We start from the raw sequence: 20,529 nt of genomic DNA, 5'->3' as shown, positions 1-20,529 counted from the left end.
GAGTCTCCAGGGCCTGGTGCCAGTGTGCACCACTTGGAGATGGGTTACATACCTGAGATATTTAACATTTCCTGCTCCTTTTCTTTGTAACGATTGTACTCTCATATCCATTAGCATTTAGTCACCCATTTTCTGTACAGAACACAAATAGAGCCAAAGAAATACCACTCATATGAGTATGGCAGGTTGTCACCAGGCTGGGTTTTAATCCCCGAACCTCACAGGAGTGAGCTGCAAAGGCTCTGCTCAACATGTGGGAAACAGTGCTGAGTGATGGGCTGTGCTTAGATAGCCTGAAACTGAAAAAAAAAGAAAAATCAAGGGAAAAGTGCACACAATGTCAGAGACACTAAGCCCTGCTTCCGAGGTTATGGTATTAGCTCCTCTAGCCCAGATGACTGATCATTCCAAAGATTACTTTGGAATTAAGAAATTTTCTCTGAGAGAATCTAGAGATATAAATACTTATAACACATAAGAGGTTTTTTTCCCTGCGATAAAAGAAGATGACTGAAGACCCACAGTCCTTCAAATCATGATTATACCTAACCTGAAACCATTCTCATTTTGAATGAACTACCATGATTAAAGCCTCTTAGGATTCAAATATATTTATACAAAGACAGGTACTCATGGGCAAGCACTAAGACACATGATCAATTGTCCAGATTATAGAGTTGCTGCCTGGATATAAAATATACTTTCCATAGATACAGAATATGAGGATTTGAGAAAATTTCAGTTTCACCAGAAGAATAAACAAGACAGAATATATACTAAATGTTGATAGTGTAAAAGGACAAAATTAACATAATGAGAATTCCGAGGATTTTAACAATGCAGTTTAGGCTAGAGAGAGATTTAGCATCCCCAAATTCACAATTCTAATCTTGAGACTCAGACTAGACCCCTGGACTCAATGTGCAGGGACTAGAAAGAATCAGCCTCCAGAAGGGCACACCCCCTTGTGAGCCAGGTCTGACAACCTGATTTCAGGGGGATGTCAACTTTCCATTGGCAATACAGATAGACCCAACAATTTATTTAGCTAGATCATTATCCTTAGGTGATCTAAACACTAATGCATCAGAAAAATGCTACACTAAGGCTGGTTTTTTATTTCTCTCAGCATTTAGAAGAGCTCAGCAGAATCACAAAACACAGGGACATTCTCCTAAACCAAAGAATGGAATTGCTTTTAATACTGGTTTCTTATTATAGGGAAAAAATGAAAAAAAACCATGCAGAGCCACACAGCCAAGTGACAGTAGTGAAATAATATACTCAATTTGCCTGTGAACTGTGTCATTTTTATATCTGCTATAAGCTGTGAACATTAATAGTCTCAAGAATTGTAAAGCATCACAGATACATGGAGTGTGCTTCTGCCATGTACCTGAACAACACTAAAAGGACTTGTATCCTAGAACATCTTTTTTCTCTAAACTATATGAAGAGTAAAACATGGGAACTCTTTAAGCTCAGCAGTAGATCCCTCTAGCTGAAATCTGTTTAATTCACTTTGCTGTATGCTTGCATTATGACACAGTCCACAGGAAGTCAATCACAGCATTTTACCCACACAACCCTCCCTACCACACATAACAAGCCAACAGACACCTATTGCTCTGTCAGGTAAAGAAAATATTTTAACAGCTAAAAGTAATTGTGTACATGGGTATCTTTAGTGGCAATCCTGTGCTTTCATGTTACAGAATCTACAAAACTGGGCACTGATTTCTCTCTCACAATCATGTGTCTTTAAAAAAGAAAAAAAGAGAGAGAGAAAAGAAAGAATACATCAAAGAGGTATGACATTCAATTGCATACATCTTTCAGGGTACCAAAAAATCACTCAGAACAAATGTGATCTGAATACATTTGTAGTAATAACTTTCATCCTTATTTACAAGGACTGTTCTTCCACAGCAAAGTATTAGACAGGATTTCCTCAGTCCTCCTGTAATCTATCTAAAATAATTATTAAATGAAAAACCTAGCTTTTAAAAAGTGTCTGGAATCTATTTAGACAGCTCTACAAGCAGCCAGAATCCAGGGTGCCTGATCATTTGTGAAGAGCTGAGCCCTCCCAAGCCCTCACTGTAACAGCACCAGGAGTGGAGGCAAATTCCCCTCTTGGGCACTGACCTTTCCCTGGTGCTGCAGAGCTCGGGGAAGTGCCAGGGCTGTCCTGCCTCCCCAGAGAGCCCTGGGCTGGCAGGGACATGCCACCCTCCCCAGAGAGCCCTGGGCTGGCAGGGACATGCCACCCTCCCCAGAGAGCCCTGGGCTGGCAGGGACATGCCACCCTCCCCAGTGAGCCCTGGGCTGGCAGGGACATGCCACCCTCCCCAGTGAGCCCTGAGCTGGCAGGGACATGCCACCCTCCCCAGAGAGCCCTGAGCTGGCAGGGACATGCCACCCTCCCCAGTGCTTTGTACCTGGTGTCCCCAGAGCCCTGCCAGGGGATGCCTGCTCACCTGAGCAGCTGCACAGGGCTCAGCACAAGTTTACCTCTTGAAAAAAACAGCAGAGGGACTTCTGCTCTCTGTCACAGTATTTGATTAATGAGTGTAAGTATTGCCACTGACATAAAGGATGTGAGAAAACATTTTAACTGTATCACATGTGGGATTTTGACAAAATCAGATGGTTCATTAGTGATACATTACAGCCCATCACATTAAAAATCACATCCATCAAAAAATATTTGAATTAAAAACCCTTCCATAAGACAAAAAAATATTTACACTTAGGACCAATATGAATTCTGGAACCTCACTGGAACTCAAAATTTCTTTTGTCATTTCTATAAAACCAAGCAGCAGAGTAATAAAACCCGTAGTTTACAAATTGCAGCACGTTGAAATCAGGACTTTTCCTCAGCATTATAGATAGAGCTTTTTCAATTCCAGTTCCACTGGAAAAGACCTTCACTTGCTTATTCCCATTCCATCTTTCATGGAATATTGCCACGAAATTATTTCTGTCTCTGAACAAAGTTTGTCTTTCCCTTGTATTTCTATCAGGTCTTTTTCCTGGGTACACATGCTAACGCTCAAGCAGAACAGAGGTCAGCAGCAACACAGATTTCCATAGAGCAGGCTGCCAGTCTTCAGCATGCTTCAAACTAGATGCATCATTTCTCTTTTTCATAAATGTATAGAGGAAAAAAAAAAAGCATTTTGGTTATGACACTAAGAATTTTCTGAATAAAACTTGTTCTTTGCATTGTTCTACAAAGATGGTAACTTTCATTATCCTAATAAATTAACAAGAAAAGACATCTCTGTTGCAATCATGTTACATAAACATCTCACCGATAGAGATATATCATTAGATTATATTTTAAGCTCCCATATGTCACTAGAATTCATGCTGAAACCACCTTACAATGCAATCTTTATGACAGATTTCTGTGGATTAACCAGCTTCCAGTTTTCTCTGACATTTTGTTAAAACTTTAATACTCTAAGCACTGTCGTTTGACATGCTTTCTGCCACTACTTTTGCCAAGCACAAGCATATGCTACAACACAGCAAAGGCTGCTCTTTGACTTATGTCTTTTGCAAGAAAAATATCTCACACTGACACTGCATATTGTTTTAAAAGTACTCAGCTAAAAAATACTTTATTTAATGCATGTGGGACTTTGTTTCTGCATGTTTTGTTGCTTTGATTCCAATCAGTTTAGATAGAGCATGTTAATCATATGAAGCTCACTGACTTTAAACATGCCATCACTACCTTTCCCTACGACAGCAGAAACCTGCTAAGGTTAATCACAGGAAAGAACTTCTTTAACTCAGGAGCAGGACAGAACACAACACACATAAAATGATGATGACTCAAGACAGAAAGTGGACAGGCTCTTTCCCCTTTATGGCACAGAGCATGGATCACACATTTCACAACCATGCTGACAGGGAATTCCCTGGTATATCCATATTTGAACAAAATGTATTGTTCTCCCTTCTAGCTGAAGGCTGAAATTTTTTTTCTTGAAAAATCTTAGGTTAATAAAGATGACTCCCAGATTTGAAACTACAGATAATGAGAAGTTGCAGGGCACAAAGTATCTAAAACTAGATTTGTTTCACTCCTGATACTTGCAGCAATAAATGATCTTCAAATGATGCAGCATGTCATTCCCTCCCTTGCTGAGTCAGTTCTGTAAAGAAAAGTGGAACCACATCATCACCATTTCCTCTTCACACTGATCTCCTTTTTGGTGTCAGGACTAGCTAGAACTAATATCTGATATCCAAAAGAATGATTCCTATTAAGCAGTAATATCTGAGGAAACTTAAAAAGAAAGTGAACATCTCTCCCCAATTTCCAGGACATTGGAAGTGAAGCAAAGTTAACAGAAATACATTAGTCCTTAAACAGCAACCCAGAATAGTGCCAATTTCATGAACACCTAAAAGCCAGGAATACTGACAAACTGAAATTGCTCAAAACCCAGCAATGCCACTGTAAGTCCCTGAGGACTTTTTAATAATATTGCATGTTCTTAGGGGCTTTTTCTTTCACTGTTACAAGCAACAGAAACAAAGAAAACACACACAGTACTGATGCAGGGTAGTAATTTCCCTCTCAGAAAAAATCCAAAAAAGCCCAACCACCGAAACCTCTAGTATTCATTCTCTTTTAAACTCTTTTCATAGGACAGAAATCACACACACAAGGTGATGGAGGGGATAACTACATCCCATAGCTATTCCAGGAAAACTTGAGACAAATTTACAAAGTCACAGCCTTTTATAAAGCTCAACCTGTCCTGTGCTTGCAAATGTTGAAAGAGAAACATATCTATGCATCCTTAAATACTACTCAATATGTACAGTAATATACTTGTTATTTCCTGATGCTTGTATGCACCTGAAGAGGGAGAGTACACCATCAAAAGGAGAAAGTGTAGACAACCTTCTACGTAAAAATAAATCAAAACAACCTTTATGATCTTGATTATACCCAGAGACACCCATTCTAGCTCTGCTTCAGACTGGTAGGAGGAAAATGCAAATATAGTCTTTGAGTAAGATGTTGAGTTCTTCATCTGTTTATCAAGTCTTGCTTTTGGGTTTTAATCAACTGTTTATACAATGATAATTTCATGCTGGTGTATCCATCATTCATGCAAAATCTATTTATCAGCAAGGTTAGGGGCAACTGTACCTCCCCAGTTCCTGTCAAATGGTTTTCTGCTTGTCTTGAGAGCACTCCTGGTGTGGACCACAATGGATCAAAGTCCATCCCTGCATCTCACTGTGGTTATCTTTGTACTTTCCATTCCCACCACCTCCACTTTGAAATTTCACTGCTGCAATTTCAGATATTCACTTCTTGTCCTAACCAACATGATGGAGAACAGATTATCTTCTTCCACTGCAGTACATTTTGTATATTGCAAGGCTCACCCATCTCTTCCCTAAATTCTCCTTTACCAGAAAAACTCTTTCTTCTAAGTCATGTTTTCTAGGACTTGGATTAACTTTCTTGCTATGCCTTGGATATTCTCTGTGTGATACAAATCTTCCTTGAGGTGCAGCCCTTAGAAAGACACAGCCTGACCACCACGTACTGGCACTACAGGACCAAACAGAAAAATTCAGTTATTTTACAAATAGCATTTCCATTTACAGACCCTGATGTCAGCCTTACTACTGCTGCCAGGGAATCAGGGTCACATCACAATCCATGATATCTCCCAAAGGCTGGGCTTTTTATTTTGTTTTGATTCCCACACCCCTGCCCTGGGCTGCCATTTACACCTGGTTATTTCCCAGTTCGGAGATGCCAGTATTAGATGTAAAACTGGGGATTTGATTTTTTTTCAGGCCACTTCTCTAGCGAGAACCATGAAAACCTAACTCTATCCTTTCAAGCTGCACAAATGTTTTGAAAGTTCCATAACCTTCAGATCATTAAATGAAAACAGTGAAGAGGGACTTGACAAAAAATTGTTTCCTTCCCGTAAACTCAATAATCATGTTAATGTTATTTTCCAAATGTGGTTTTCTCTAATCCATGTTTCCCCACCTTGTTTATAAGAATGTCATTCAATACAACATCAGGAATCTTATTAATGTCAAAATATAGGACATCTACAGCCTCCAGCAAACAACTCTGCTGTTCAGAAATCATCCAGGCACCACCACATGGGATCCACTCATGAACAGGAGTATTAGGTTCAAAATGGAAAAGCAGTCACAAAAATAGGAGATATTTGCATTGGCAGGGGGGAGATACAGACAGCTGACCATTTTTGCAGACTAGAGGTTTAAAAATACTAATTGAGCAAATATTCTGTTGCTCATTTAAAATCATTAACATTTCCAGCTCTCACTGTGACTGCCAGAGGTGATTTTTCTCTGGAGATTGTGCCTCTAGCATTGTACTGGCAGCAGCCTCAAGGGCTCCTCAGCTGGCACAGAAGGTGCAAGGTCTCCCTGCGCTGCCAGATTTGCAAACACCCTTGTGCATGTTTTATTAAAGAAGGTTTAGAAAGGAGAGCAACCCCTTATTGATGATTCAAACACAAGAACTCAGAAAACAAATATCAGGTTCAGTAGTGAGATGGAGTTTTGGGGACACTCCCCATAATGTGGCAGGGCAGACACACTGACTGCATCGACTCTTGGTATTTGTGCCACAGCCCAGGACACGCTGTTAAAGGCAGTAAGGAAAAATCTAGAAATAGCATTTCTGAGCATGTTACTACTCCACTTAACAGAGCATGGAGGCATAGACATACATACCCCTACAAAGGCAAAAGCCATAAAGGTTACTTGCCAATTTTCTGTGGGCTGACATCCGTTTAGGAAAATATTCAAGAAAAAAATTCTGGTTTGGTCATATTTATGGACATACTTCACAGGACATTTAACATGTTAGGAGTTATGACACAAATCACAAGCAGCTCAAGTAATCAGCATGTCTGGAAATAACATGGGAACATGAAAGGTGTAAACTTTGTTTATAATAGGTGGATAACAACTGCAAAGCTGGTGCTGGGCTCCCATCCTGACATTGTGAGGTTGCCAAATTGTTGGGCTGAATGCAGACTTAGTGGAGCTTTGAAAAAATTTTCATCATTTAGGGATAGGTGGAATTTTACAGATATGTGCAAGACTTTCCTTTGCTCAAGAGACCTGTGATAACCTTAACCTCCTTTTACATACGAGAAAAAAAGTGATTGTGTGTTCCCCCTCTTTCATGAACTGAACATTAATAAGCAAGAATGGATATTCTCAGAATTTTTTATATTTCACTTTAAAAACCTGAAAACTCAAATCATCAACATCAAGCACACAGCAAGTGAACTGGCTGGGTTCCTTTTTAGGAAGATCAGAGTTCTTCATGTTCAGAAGAAAGAATATTGAGACAGGCTCCAACTCCAATAGGCCACCTTTTCTCTCTTAAAATACCTGGAAGTTACAGAACTTTTTCATTCTTTACTACCATCATTTTTCAGAGAAGTCATACAGAGCACACAGACAGGTAAAAAATAGATGTGGAATGAATAACACTGTTATTGAAATATTCAACCAATAACAAGATTTAAGGAAGCACAAGCATGTGCATTCCATAAGCCAGCATGTCTACTCTTACCAAACAAATTTCTGAGATATCTGTCTGATCATACACTTCCCAAGGCCTTCTGCACTAGTTTGAACAAATTAAAATGCAAAAATATGTAATTTAGCTGCAGACACACAGTAAATAACACCCAATAATTTCCTCATCAAAATCTGGTATAACTAAAGAGAACTTCTATTCAAACATGTTTAACTAAATTTATTCACATTTATTCTGAAAACCAGACCAATTTTAAAAATTAGTATTTATTTTTGCATTTCTTCCCTTAATTGCAACGCTGCATGGTCAAACATTGCTATATTGATGAGAACTATCAGTCAAGAAGGATTTCATGCTGTGTACGCTGAGGCACTGATGCCAAATCCAGGAAACAGTCACAGGACACAGGATCCCCTTGAGACAACACAAGGCACCAAACCCTGCCTTGTGCAGATGGCAGCTGGGGCAGACTGACCTCACACCTTTGATATCTGTGAGCAGCCATCAAGAAAAGACTGCACAAATTTTTGTCTGAACAGTAAAAATTTCATGATTTTTAGTCTGTCGCATAGATGACAGCAGAATGCTTCCATGGGTAAAACTCCATACACTGACGTTATGTTCCCAAAAATCTGGAATACAAACCCATTTATTAAAGACTCTGGGTACCACCACACATTAAGAGGGACAGGTATTATGAGAGACTCAGCTCAAAAGAAGTACAACACACTTCAGACTGCATGTTCCAGTTGCAACAATGGTGACTTGAGATGGGAGCATCTCTTATACAAACCTCTTCAAAGGGTGAAAGTGTTTGGTTAACATTTATTTGAACACATTTTAGTGAGAGATCAGGACTCAGTCTCTTCTAGCTACATTGAGAAGAACACTACATCAACATCAGCCATTTCCATCACAAACAAAACCAGCACTTTAAAAGTTCCACACATGCTATAGGAAATAATGCTGACTTATTGATAGATCTGCTTTCTGCAGACAGCTGCAATGCAGTGGACAAAATCTAAGACAACCATGGGGCTGAAAATAGTCCAGGTTAAAGTACACAGAGCTCCACATCAGCTCATCTGCCCTTCTTTGATTCTGTAAGAACAGATGTACACTATCTGCTAATTATCTTCCTCTATGCAACAGACTCCGATATTTTGCTCAGATATTTTTATAGCATACTTTGATATTTTTATCATGATTGGGAAAACAATTTAGATAAGGAAAGATCTAACTAAAAGGCTTGCCTAGTCATCATTCTCATAATTATTTAGGGCTTACATTCATCCTTCCTATGGAAGCAGTTTGCAATCTATTCTGAACAACTCACTAGGGATGACAGCGCTTGAGCTGAGAGCTGAGCTTCTTCGAAGGTCAGACACTCATGGAATAACCATTATGCATAAGCAAATTAGGAAATTTGGATATATATTTGTAATAACAGAATTATAAACCCTTAATACAAGCCCTCCTTTTTTACAGACTGAGTTAATTTTTGGCTGGTCAAGAGGCCTCATGTGTTGCCTCATGAACATGTGGAACCAAGGCTGCTGTATTTTCAGTCCCAGCTGGAGTCTCCTTTGTGAGCTGTGTTCTACCTTCTGGCTAGAATACTTGCCACACTCATCCAAATCCCTGAAGGTAAAGATGACTTTAAAAAGCCCCCAAAATGCAAAAATATTTACAAAACCCAAAACACATAGAACAAACAGCTGCTCTAGGTTGCCTTGTGTTTAGGGAAAACATGCTGCATCCCAAATGACAGTATGTTCCCTGTAAGAGAAAGAAAAATCACAAAATGACATTGTTTCTGTATAACCTGACATCCTAATCACCTCTAGAACAGCCTTATTAACATCTCAGGATTCATTCACAATAACACTTTTTTAGTTCAAGAAGAAACAAACTCAAAGAAGTAGTCAGAGGAGCTTGACTTGGTGGGAGGTGCTGGCTAATGCTCAAGTAGGAAAGACATGCTCCAGCCCTTTCAAAAAAACCTCATCTTCCCACAGCAGATTTCATACCCAGAAGAAAAGTGCAGTTTTAATCAGCCTAGACACTTCCCTGTAAATGAAAGTATTTCTAAGATATAAACTATGAAAACGTTACAATGCCTGTTCACATGTGGCCATTACAACTAAGAAAATCATCCTTAAATGATAATTACATCACTGCTTCTACAATTTAATGTCTGGCAAAATTAAGGAAATACCATATGTAACAGGCATATTGACCTAATTTATCAAATATATTTTTTAAAATTCCTTAAAATCAAAAGCAATTTGGCATCCAGCCATAGAACAAAGTGTCCCTGAGTACAGCGTCAAGGCCAAATAAGAGCTAGCACATATGTAAATATGTGCAAATAGGAACTCACTGTTCAGTTACAAAGACCTATCTTCAAAAAAATGTGACTAAAAGTCTGTTCATGGATCACTCAGCAGCACAAATTGACAGGAACGTACACAGTACAAATGCTACTTATATTTGCATCACTTCCAAGAATCCCCATACAAAATAAGGATTTTTTTTAAAGTATATTTTTTAAGATATAATTTTTGTATGTAGAAATAGAAATACTAGCTGACAGGCATTCAGACCTCACTGTTATCTCTGAGCAGATTTCAAATATTTCCCATGTTCTGCTGTGTTCAGAATTCCATTACACTCATAATGAAACACACAGATACAAAAGTTAAAAACAGCCTTTTATTTTTTAAGGAAAGTTAACATATTTAGCAAGCCCCTTGTACTTTTGTCAGGCAAGCAAGTTTCCCATGCTTACACAATCAATTCTGCAGTAGTATCAGCAGTACATAAAGGCTATTGAAAGGGGAAATGGGGAAAAATGGGAAAAATGGGAACAATGGGCAAAGGGAGGAAAAGAGAGCAAGAAAGAAAGAGGAGAAAAAGGGGGAGAGAGAAAAAGAAAGAAAGGAAAGAGAGAGAAAGAGAAAGAAAGGGGAGACAGAGAAAGAAAGGGGAGAGAGAAAGAAAGGGGAAAGAGAGAAAGAGATCAAAATGGCAAAAGAGAAAAAAAAGAGATAGCTATGCTGTACATATCACAGTACAGGGTAAAATGCTAATTTTGGACATAGCGAGATGCCAGCTTTTCTGCCATCATAGCAAAATGTAAAGCCCACTTCTTTAGTACCATCTTCTCAAAAATGAATCAAATAGAGAGAAGTAAAAGACAGTTCTTCTTGGGCAGCAAGACAACAGCTTTGATAGGAAGTTAGGTTGATTTTGCATTTACCTATAGTGCCGTGGAACTTGCAGGATTTGAAGAAAGTTGTTCTTGAAACCTGGAAGGAAAGCAATACTCCAACGAGTACATGTGCACAGTGCCATCACCACCTACCTGTGCTACAGCAACAGAAACAACTTACACCATACAGGCATTACACTTGCAGCTCTTTGATGCACATCTGCTCCCCTGCACATTCCTGTTAGCTGTATGTGGAGAAGGAGAAGCTCCTTGGCACTGTAACCATCCCTATGATAATAATTCTAGCAGAATAGGAACCACTAACGTTACTCTTTATATTACTCATTTTGGTCTGCAAAGAAGGTAGAGCGGTGATGGAGGAGGTACGACTGACAGTGAAGAAGGTTTCAAGCATCAGCTCCTTGTTATCTAAAGGTCCCTCACACCTTCTCTGTGTAGCCTCCCATGGGCAGCTCCACACAACTCTGGCTCTTTCTCTCCTCCTGCAGTTCAGCTGGCTCTTTCCACCTAACCCTATCTAACCCTTGCATGACATCTTACCCTGTCTGTGCCTCCCATGCCCTCCTGTCCCTCTCTTCTCACAGCATGGCCAGCAGACTCCCACTGCCTCTCTAACTCACCCTCTATCACACCCATAGCTGGGAGGGCAAGGCTGTTCCACTCTTTGGTAATTAATAAGCTGCAATATATCGGGGGGGGGGGGGGGGGCAATCTTGCCCCCCGCACTGTCTCTGTCTGTCCTCCCACGGAGAGGGACGATAGGCAAAATGAAAAAGATATATTGTTGTACTCTTTGTCCCTTTGCAGCATTTTCCCCATGTTGTGTGTCAGGAACAGGTTACAAGCATCCAGACACAAAAAGTACCCAATGGAATAAAATCAGAATTCACAAGCAAAAATGTAACTTACCAGCATTTCAGTATCACTCAGGCTGTCTGTGTAACATTTTGGTGCAGATCATTCTTCCAGAAGTCAGCTCATGAAGGGATGATTGTTCCACCAAGAAATTGTTGGTTCCTTGGAGTCCCCTGATTTTCACTGATGGGCTCCCACACAGTCAGATTCAGATGCCTGCTGTGCTTTTATGAAACTTGTTCCCATAGCAGCCCACAATAGGTGTGTTTACCTTGCATAAAGCTATGTCTGATACTGGACAAATATATGCTGTCAATTAACTGTTTAACCAGCTAAAGAGGGGTGATTAAACAGGAAACTGATGCATAAGTTTATGCAAAATTCACAAAATACTCAAATAATCAACTTTCACACATCAATAAAGTGCCTGGATTCAGCAGAGTACTTGATTCCATCCATGCAATTGCAGACTCCTACTGTTAACAAGGTGTTATTTCCCATGTTGTATGGTACCTCAGAGTGGAGAGGTGTGCTCTTACACACAGAGCCAAATTCTGACTCCCACATTGTTTTTTCTGTTATGTCACCCTGGTTTTATGTGAGATTATTGGCTGGGCTCAGGTAACATCTCAAATTCTGGCTGCAGTGGCACACGAATCTCCAGATGAAACAGGCTTGTATGAGAGGAAATGCACATTGTGGATTGCTCCTCAGCTGAGGAGTAGAAGTATGACATATCACAAGTTCCAAATCTTTACATTTCCAATGCATTCCTGCAAAACTAATTACATCTGTGCTCCATACCCAATAAAGAACTCGTGTGTTGTGCATTTTCTATAGAATATAGAGAAATGCCTTTTAAATGCACATAACAATGAAGAAGTTACCGAGCCAAACATCATAATGAAAATTCTGAGATCATTATCCAGGGGAAAAGAACCCTTATTTTCAGAGTTTTTAAACCATAACAAGCTGTGACAGACACTTCACTCTATAAAATGGGAATAGTACCTGTATAACTGAACAGAGAGGTATAGAACAGATTATATCACACCAGATTATACATAGAAGAAAAACTGTATTGTTACCTCTTTGTTAATTTACAAGGCTACTTGTACAACATACTGGTTTATTCAGAGCATTCTCATGGTATTGTCATTCTGTTATGTGACTCATAACTTTTTGACAATGCAGATCAGGCATGGTGAAACTTAGCTTTTATTTCAGATCAGTAATGGTAAATACTTATTCCTGACTCTGTAAGGCAGATGTAGGATCGCAGGACAGGATAAATTGGATAGAAAACTTCAATTAAAATTCTTCACTGTTATGGTCAGGCACTGGAACAGGTTGTCTGGGGAGGTTTTTCAGTCTCTGTCCTTGGAGGCTTTCTAGACCAGGTTGGACAAAGCCCTGAGTAACTTGGTTTGACCACAGAGCTGACCATTTTTTAATAGATTAGACTAAGGACCTCCTGAGGTCCCTTTCATCCTGAATTATACCTTGAAATATAAGTAAATATTAATCTACTTATTGGCTTCTTTCCTCATGTAAAAAGCAACGTTGAAAAAACTACACCTTAATTATCACATAAGAAAAAGGGCAAAAATAAACCCCAACTCTTTTATAAATACAACACAAATGACAAAGACTATAACCTTTATTTCTCCCAACCACTTAGACATCATTTCCTTTATAAATGTTCATTCACAAAGCATGTTTCAGGCTACTTAGAGTAATAACAGTATTATTCATGTTTCATTTTTGCTCAGAACAAATGCATATCATGAGAAGGTTTATCTAAGGCTTAGAATATTTCACACATAAATAATATATTGAATTTCCATCCAAATAATTTTGGACAGTGTGTTAAAAACACATCGGATATTCTGTGGCATAGGTATCAAACATTTCTAAAACTAGAATAGTTTCCCTGTGTAGACCTGCAGCCCAATGCAGCATCTTAGTAAATTTGCAGCAGCTCTTTCCCACATCAAGTCTAGTGGTGTCAGATGGATAGAAGATAGAAGAATTGGCCAGAGGATAACTCCCCTAGCACTGCAAAAAGTTGGATAATATAAGGCTGAATTCTTTTAAAATAATGACTACTCTCATAATAATACTAACTTTGACTTCAGTATATAAACTTAAGACATAGGAAAGTGGGACTGCATCCAGCAAGAGAAAGTAGCCTGTTTTTGCTAAATCTGGGTGGAATTTGATCAGCCTGACTAGCAGTACCAAATGACATGAGAAAACAAAAACAAAATTAACTTGTTTCACAAAGCTCTCATCATTAACAAGGTATGATCAAGGGACGAAAAGATTGTAACTTTTAACTTTGCCAATGCTGCTTCTATTTCAATTTCTTCTCTGTTATTCCACCAAAGAAAAATAATGTCTCCTAGGCTTGTCTACTCTAAAGGTCAACCCTTCCTCAACCCAAATCTAATGTCATAATCAAAACTAAAGATGATCTTATTATTCACTCTGACTTCTACTTGCTGAAACAAACCCAGTGAAATAGTTTTCCTGTTCAGTGACCAATGATGCAATATTTTGCATTTGAGCATCAGTAAGAAAAAGCAAAGAAAACTTGGATTTTGGAAAAAAAAAACAAAACTAAATCACCCAAACAAAAAAATTACAACTCTGCTGGAGAATACAGATATTTTTCTTTTACAAGAGCCACTGAGGAGGGTTAAGCTCATATTTGATAGATGAGCTTCCAGTTCCTATTCCAGAAACTTAGGACAAATGGACAAGTATCAGTGACCCAAATACAGTGCACACTCACCAATCTGGTCATTTGGCTTGCTCCTCAAGCAGCAAATTGAATTTTTTTTCAGAGAAGGAACCTAATGAACATTGCCACATCTCACCCCAGTCCAACTGTTGTCATGGGGGAACGAAGGACACTCTGCCAGGGTAGGGTAAGAGTTGATCCCATTTTGTTTGTTGTTATTTTGTAAACAGGTCATAATGCCCAGTCAAATTTCATCTGAATCCATTGTTTTCCAGTGATGCAAATATTCATTTTTATCCTTCCCCCACTTAAGTAATTCAGCATGAGCTGACCAGCATTAGCAAGAGCACTGGCATGAACTTTTTGAGTTGCTGCTATCAGTGGCCAAGGGCAAACACAGATCAGACTGACAACAGACTTAAACAAGGGCCCTCCTGCCCATAGATGTTTTGAAAACTTATTTTTAAAAATTAATTAATTCTTTAATGTAATTGATGAACAAAAGACATATATGGGGAAAAGCCTTCTATCTTAGGAAATAAAATGACTAGAAACATATTTCACTTCTTTCCACAAGTATGTGGTCCCTGTGTGATAGTCATGGTATGCATTTTTATCTTCTAAAGCAAGAGACCTGAGGTCCAGGCATTCCAGCACCTGATAGATATTACTATTTCATAAAAGCTGTATTATGTTAAAGAAACAATTTCATTTTGAAAAGGACAGTAGATTGCTTAAGTAACCTGGTACCGTGAAGAATAAGCCATTATTAGCTTTCAGTACCACCTCATCCCTTTCAATGATCTAAAAAATTTTAGAAAGAAGGACCTAACCACACGTGCCCTCCAAGGAAAATACAAAAAACAAAGTATAATGTCAGATCATACACTACACCCTGCTAAGGTATGTGACAATATCACATGAATTTACCAACAGCACTTAAAAAGATTTATTTTTCTTGAAGAAGTCACCAATTACAAGGCATCTGAAAAGAATACCAGACCTACAGAAAAAAATTTGCCTAAAGTATAACATTTTATAACTGAGATCCTAAAAAATAAAACCAAACAGAAAGGTGACTATTTACCTCGTGAAATTCATACCTTCTCAAATCAGGACTGTAAAATGCTAATCCATCAGCCTTTCATACCTCCATATAATTTACTGGATATAAGATTATCAGAGCTTTTGTTAGAAGTATATTCCTTTCTTTTGGAAAATATCTTTCTACTCAAGAGACGCCTTCCTGGACATGTAATTTCTTTTCCAAGCCTTAGCAAATACATTTGACACTTTCTGAATATGGACTTTTTGAAAAGGGTCCTTTTTGTTTCCAATAATCCCTTGATAAAATACAGGGTTATTTGTAATAAGGAAAAATTTACTCTCGTTCCAACTGAATATAAAAGACACAATGCATTAGAAGTTTTAAAACCATTTGCATTTTGTTTTTGTCTTTTTGATTATATATGTTCTCTATATTCAGCTGTAGAATGATTAAAAAAAAAAAAAAGGCACCTAAAATTATTTATTTCTCTGTGGAAATCTATGTTGCCAGTGTGGTCTGGGGCTGATAGGCACAGATCAGATATTTGTATACTGTGGGATAGGGGGTTATAATTGTTGAAGTTGTTGAGGGTTGTGTTCACCAGAGGAGCCTGTGGGAGGGCACAGCTGCAGGATGGAGGGTTGGAGCTCAGCTGGGGCGTGGGATAGAGCTATGGACAGCATCTGAGCAGCCAGGGGTGCCCCTCTTCTACAAGGTATAAAAGGGCCCCCCCTTTTCATCTCCACAATAAAGTGATCTCCTTTGGATGCATAAGGGGTCCGTGTCTCTTTGTTCCCCAGTGCTACAGTACACTGCCTTCCCTTCTAGATTTAACTCCAGTAGCTTGAAAGCATTAAGAGTCTGTTGCAGAGCTCCTATATCATTCTTTCTTCATTTGCAAACACTGCATCACCTTGTTTGTGCTGTGAGAACTCCCAGGATGCAGGGAGTGCTGCAAAGCTGTACTGAGATATAATGAAAAAAGGAAAATACTTTCCTCTTACCTACCTGTAGGGTAATATATCTCGGGTGTTATTTGAGCTCCAGTCTGAAAGCCCAACCCCCTGCTGGCTGTGGGGGTGTGTGTTATCAAAACCTCACAAACACTGGTTCCCTTGTACACAGCCCACCCTGATCATATGCACTGATGGTGAATTTAAATTTCCTTCCCCTCTTGAGACTACACAGAAGAATCATCTACTGCTGGGGATTATTTTAGCTCTTCCTGAATCATCCTATCTCCATACTGAAGAGGAGTCAAGGATTTCCTGTTCATTTTCAGTGCATCATGCCACTGAAATTATACCTTCTCTCTTCTCAGCATACTTGAGATGAAATTACTGAGGACAAATAAAGAACAAAGTACCTGCCCTGAGGAAGGCACACTAGGAGCTGATGGTGCCAAAATGGCAATGGACATAGGTGGAATTCATCACTGTTTGCTAAACAGCCCTTGTCTCTCCTCCACACACACTGCTGTACAGGCTGAACTGGCACAGAATTCAAATTAGGAAATCTGAATATGGAGATGATGAACAACATGAAAAAGGGGGCACTTTGATAAGACCACCTTCTGCTGACAGAGGAATATCCTCTCTGCAAGCGCCACGGTGCAAAACAGACTCAGCTGAAGAGACAGAGGGGATGGAACACACATTACGTTTGATAAAAGGAAGGACAAAAAATGAATTAACAACTTGTAAAATTCTAGCTGTCAGTGTCCCAAGAGTCATGTGTTTATCTCTGCACTCCCTGTGCAGTTGTTGGAAGCCCCGTGTTGCCATGGCACCCTGTGCTGAACGCCCCACTGCCGGGCACAGCCTGGCATCAAACACTCCTCGCTCACCCACAAAAGCCCTGCCTGGGCAGCTCCTGCAGCTCCACCGTTTGTCCCCTGTGACCTGATTACAGCTTTGATCGATGGCCAGAGCAGCCATCTGCAAAGCACTCAAAGCCTCAGCAAAAGGCTGCTTTGATTTCTTTTCAGCGCCTTAAAAGTACTCATAAAGTCACCTTGAGCACACAAAGATGACTTCTCTTTCTCTTGTGAAGGAGCTTTCACAGATGATCTGATTAGAAAGGGTTTGGTACTGGGCTCCAATGCCACGGGGAGGAATGATACTGACTCTGCTTCTGGCTTTTTCCAGATTCTCTTACTGAATGGAAGTTTTTAACCTAGAGTGCTTCTCTGGTGGTTCTGTCATGAAGCAGGAAAAAGAATTCTATTGATTTCTGCTCCGAACACCCCAGGCTTTTACATAAATGAACTGTCCTGAGAACGATTATTTCTCATTCATCAGGAAAGCATTCCCCTGCCTGTGAGTGCTGTTCCCTGGTCAGTACAGCCGCATGGGGAGCTCCCTGTCTGCCAAGGCCTCTGGCAGCAGGGCTGTGATGAGCTGCTTTAGTGACACTTGGTTAATACACTATGGGAAGTGCTTCTGAGGAAAACTCAGTGCATTCTTGTTTGTGCCACAGCAACAAGGAAATGGAAAAAAAAATAACAGCCCACTGTCACAAGGCAGATTCTGAATTTTACCTCAACATAATACAAATATAGCCAGGCCTAACAAATTATGAAACAAGATAAGAAGGAATTGAAGTAAATTTTTGTCTTTATGTGGTACCACATAATTGAAATGGACAAAGGTCCCAATGTTACAGATGAATCTTGAATAATTGTGTTTAAAAATATTCAAAAGAATCACATTAATTTCTGTTAGACTGAGGATGTGCAATATGATATTTTATCAGTTCACAGGAATATGAAGTATTTCTCAAATTGCCTTGTAGTTCTTATTGCCTTTGAGCTCTCACTAGTCTTATGGATGATTACCTGAGACAATTCCTTTCAACAGTTACAACTCCAGGGAGGCAGGAAACAGCAGAGAAATAAAATCATTCTCAAGAATCATCAGAAACTCAGCAATACAAACTGCAGTGGCAGAGGTAGGGTGCAGAACAGACAGGTATTTACTGAGTGAAGTCAACATTCAACTAGAAAAGAAAAAACTCTCTGTTGCCTGCAAGTTGGGAAACTAAAAAATTATTATATAGCAAAGTTGGTTTCCCTCTGAGCACTGCTGTTCAGTATGTTGGAGAATAAAAAAAGGGAGAAGTAGAATACCTGAGTAGACCCCCTTGGACATGACAGCCCACAGGTTTAGAAGCATTTTAGCAAAACTGAATATTCAACAAGCTTCTGCTTTTAAAGGACCTCAGTGTATATCTGAACTGGATTTCATAGAAGTATTTGGTATAAGACTAAGAAAAGACAATTAGTAAAGATATGTAAAAGGTGTGTAGGAAATTGTACTGCACTGAAAGGTCATGATTAATACAGAGAATGACTGTAAGCAAAGCTCTTCCTTCTTGACATTAATATTCTTTAGGATTTTGTGTTGATGAAATTTCTAATGAAACAAAATCAGCAGGCATTGTGAGGACCAAGAATGATCAGACCAAATATAACAAGAACTGGTTAACCTTGAGGACTGTAGCAATATTAAGAACCTTGATTTATGTGAACAGTGTTATGAAATGGGAAGTCATGTGTTCTTAGCACTATGCAAAAAAATTCGTCAAAAAGCCAAAAAGAACTGCTGGAAAACGAGTGAGGAAGGGAAAGACTTTACTGAACTGTTCCAGAAAAGACTCTCACCTGTGATATGCAGCTGTGAAGGAAGGCAGAAATGGGTCTTTGAAGAAAGGCAGGATTAATGCCATAGTGGAATACAGATTTCATCTGGGATGCTGTTTATGGTATTAATTATTCCTAATGAAGCACTAATGCTGGTTCTGCATTTCTCTCAACGTACTCCTGCATGAGAAAGTCACTTTCCATCTTATTTACCCTGGCCATCTACCTAGCAGCATTTTTGCCTCAAGTGATACATGACACGAGACAGACAGGTTATCATCGGGACAGAATGACGTTTATGAGACAAATCATTTCCTAAAGCAGCATGACAGTGCTTCAAAACACAGTTCAAGTGTTACTTTATCCACATTCTCTAGGGGACTTTATTACTGCCATGAAAGACAGGCTGGCTACTTCTGCTCCTGGCATCCCAACCTCTATGTTCAATTTAACTTTACCCTTGCTGTGCTATAATGAGCATTAAGTTTTCATACCAAGTGGAACAACAACTTTGAGTACTCAGTATCCAAGTTTTTAGGATTGTTTCTTGAAACAGAAGTGATCTGCATCAAACCTCTACTCTAAATCAGATAAAAGGGAAATTTCAATTTACAAGTCCCACATCTGAATGAGAACAAGTGCTCTCATTTAAAAGCGGAGACAAACTTAATTTTCTGCTTAGCCTGAGGACTGACCTGACAGGTATTTCCTGGGAATATCTAGTTTTTGAATCCCAATAAGACTTATTTTCTCAGCAATGCAGAGAGATGGCAAGGCCTTGTTGGTCATTTAAACAATGCTGTAAACAGAGAGAAGGGATTTCCTCCGACTCTCCAGCTTTCCACCTTACACACACAAATGGAAAATAGAAAAATGCCAGGTCCTTGCTATGAGAACAATTAAAAGACACTGTCATAGCAAAAATTTTCTCAATAAAAATCTCTGTAAGCCTGAATTATGCCAATAGTTTTCTCACACATTATAATCAGCCTAATATATATACACTAGCTATCTACTGGTTGTATAATAGCTGGCTGCAAGTATGAGATTCTGAATCAAATGCTATCAATGGAAATTCTACATTGAACTACAAAAAACTAAAACAAACTAGATTTTATCCACTTGCAGTACAAAGTCCATCACCACATTTGCTGCTTCTGAATATAAGTACACAGAATTTTAATGATAGTCTCAATCTGCTTACTTATGCATGGAAATTATTTCAGGCAACAGTGTCACAAGAATTTTAGCATATCTGTAAATTCCAGTAAAATGAATTAAATTTGCACACAAATGTAAAGTATATTCTTAAATGCTTTCTCAAAAAGATGTTCAGATCTACTGCATTCTCACCAGACTATAACACAAATTAAACACAGAAATTCCACATATTTTATAATACAGAACTTATTTTAAAAAT

At 39.0% G+C, this 20,529-nt stretch overlaps 1 protein-coding gene across 2 annotated transcripts in view; it reads right to left on the bottom strand.

The window, feature by feature from the left end:
• The window catches only part of GABRB2 (gamma-aminobutyric acid type A receptor subunit beta2), a 142,183-nt gene that overhangs the window by 45,906 nt on the left and 75,748 nt on the right, over window positions 1-20,529 (bottom strand). The window lies entirely within an intron of this gene.

This window comes from Prinia subflava, chromosome 16, assembly GCF_021018805.1.
Source record: "Prinia subflava isolate CZ2003 ecotype Zambia chromosome 16, Cam_Psub_1.2, whole genome shotgun sequence".
NCBI lineage: Eukaryota > Metazoa > Chordata > Aves > Passeriformes > Cisticolidae > Prinia > Prinia subflava.
Note: the sequence above shows the minus strand (reverse complement) of the source record. Positions and strands in the feature narration are given on the sequence as shown.